At 39.6% G+C, this 2,500-nt stretch overlaps 1 protein-coding gene and 1 long non-coding RNA gene across 7 annotated transcripts in view; one reads left to right on the top strand and one right to left on the bottom strand.

The window, feature by feature from the left end:
* LOC106882187 (alpha-(1,6)-fucosyltransferase) overlaps positions 1-2,500 on the bottom strand; it is an 881,702-nt gene that overhangs the window by 228,873 nt on the left and 650,329 nt on the right. The window lies entirely within an intron of this gene.
* Positions 1-2,500, top strand: part of LOC128250699 (uncharacterized) — a 42,431-nt gene that overhangs the window by 21,288 nt on the left and 18,643 nt on the right. The gene's annotated exons all lie outside the window — the stretch shown is intronic.

Genomic DNA, 2,500 nt, shown 5'->3' with positions numbered 1-2,500 from the left:
GCTTACTTATGGAATGCTTCTTTCCAACAATAGACATAAGGTGCACGTGTGGCTGTGTGGTAAGCAATTTGCTCCCCAACCACATGATACTGGGCTCAACCCCATTGGGTAACACCTTGGGCAAGTGCCTTCTGCTATAGCCTCGAGCTGACCAAAGTCTTGTGAATGGATTTGGTAGACAGAAACTAAAAGAATCCCATTGCGTATATGTGTCAGTGTCCTCCACCACCACCACTTGACAACCAGTGTTGGTGTGTCTGTACCCCTGCGACATAGTGGTTCAGCAAAAGAGACTGAAACAATAAGTACCAGTTGTAAAAAAAAATAAAAAGACACACATACACTACTGAGCACAATTCATTTGAGTAAGATTTTTCAAAGTGGTGCCCCAGCATGGTCACAGTCTAATAAAGACACACAAAAGGGCTCCATCTGTTTGTTTTTTTTTACCTATGGCATGTGTTTAAATATGATGAGTCCCCAGTATTATCATGGTTTATCTTAGAGGAAAAAGCATGAAACACACACTTCATAGTGGCCCCTAAGGCTGGGAAGAGTGATACAACTGATGGTGTTTGGTTTACAAGTAGTGACCATATCACTGGTAGTGGCTCTAAGATTGTGTCCATACCCCCTGGTAGTGCCCCTCTAGCACTGCGGAGAGTGATACAGCAGGTGTTTTAAGGTCTCATGAAACCTTAAAACATATTAAATCATACTGTGATCAAGCTGTAGATCCTGGGTTTGGAAAGAGAGATACAGTTAATTGGTTTAAGGTTTAAAGGTGGTGTCTATATTCCTTGTAGTGATCCCCTGGCACTAAGGAGAGTGATATAGATGCTTTAAAGTTTCAGGACAGATATCACACCGTGATCAAACCAAACTGTGGATCCTGGGGTTGGGAAGAGAGATACAGTCGATTGGTTTTAGGTTTAAGGGTAGTGTGCCCTAGAATTTGGGAGAGAGATAAAATTGATTGATTTAAGATTGAAGGGTCAATGTTTACAACCCAACCAGTATATTCTGGGATTCAGGAGAACAACACAGTTTATGCTTAATTGTGACTGGAAGTCAATGTCTGCAGGAAAAATGGGGAATTCCAGAGTGTTAATGATATGAAGGAGAAATGATTGGACAAAGGGGTTTGTGTAGAGACTGTGACAGGGGAGATATGGGTGCATCAAGAAGAAGTGGGTGGAGTTAGTATGAGACAGGTTGATTCAAAGGAAGAGCTGCTCTTGTAACAGAGTGTTTTGTTCTCTTGGTTTTGCAACTGAGTGAACATGTTTAAAATCTATAGCATTGTAATCTTGAATAAAACATTATGGAAATCTCTTCTTATCACTTAATCCCCCAAATCTGTCCCTCCACATCTACCACCGTTAGTCGAGTCTACAGGAGAACCTGTACAAGGTTACTTGAGCTGCTATAATATAACAACTGAATCTCTTTCATACCGCACACACTACCTTCTTAAAAAAAATAATGATTACTCAAATAAATAAGAAAAGGAAAAAAACAAAAAAACTAAGCTGTCATGTCATTAAACAGGATGTACTTGATCAGGCTATGACCATTGGTTGTCCAATCACATTACATGTCCTTATTATGTCACGTTTGCACATGGACCAATGCTTTTCTCTGCTCACTCCATTATTTCAATTCATTTGCTCTTAACAATTGTCCTGAGTTATCATTGTACACAGTCAAACAACCTGAAAATTCATACCCGACTCATGTGTAACTGAATCTTCATGTATCACGAACAAAATTTGTCATGCCTCTTATACAAACCTATTCATTCTGTATTTTTTCTCAGAGGGAGGGGAAACCCCGCTTTTGTCACCACTAAACAAAGATAAAAGATGACTGAACGTTTTTCACTTAAAAAAAAAAAATGACTACTTAAAAATGGCTGTTCGTTGAGTCCTACTTTGTGGCCCCCAAAGAATTAATCATACCAGACACAAATTAAACTACAATTTGTTTTTAAATTTCACACTGCAAATGTTCAACCTGTCTTTTTCTAACCTCAAGCATTTGTATTGCTGTCAATGTTAGCGCTATTTATTATCAAATAACACTGATATGTTGCAAATAATACTATGTAGTCATCATCATCATCGTTTAACGTCCACTTTCCATGCTAGCATGGGTTGGACGATTTGACTGAGGACTGGTGAAACCGGATGGCAACATAAGGCTCCAATCTAATTTGGCAGAGTTTCTACAGCTGGATGCCCTTCCTAACGCTAACCACTCAGAGAGTGTAGTGGGTGCTTTTACGTGTCACCCGCACGAAAACGGCCACGCTCGAAATGGTGTCTTTTATGTGCCACCCGCACAAGAGCCAGTCCAGGGGCACTGGCAACGATCTCGCATATATTATCGCGAATTGGATATCACACACTTCTCTCTTCACTGTTATGTCACCATGATAAAATAACTACAACACAAATATCAACTCCATTTAATATTCCCTATATTTTTCATGATAATG

Source organism: Octopus bimaculoides, chromosome 24 (genome assembly GCF_001194135.2).
Source record: "Octopus bimaculoides isolate UCB-OBI-ISO-001 chromosome 24, ASM119413v2, whole genome shotgun sequence".
In the NCBI taxonomy this organism is placed as follows: domain Eukaryota; kingdom Metazoa; phylum Mollusca; class Cephalopoda; order Octopoda; family Octopodidae; genus Octopus; species Octopus bimaculoides.
The sequence above is the reverse complement of the archived record's forward strand: the minus strand, read 5'-3'. Positions and strand labels throughout refer to the sequence as shown.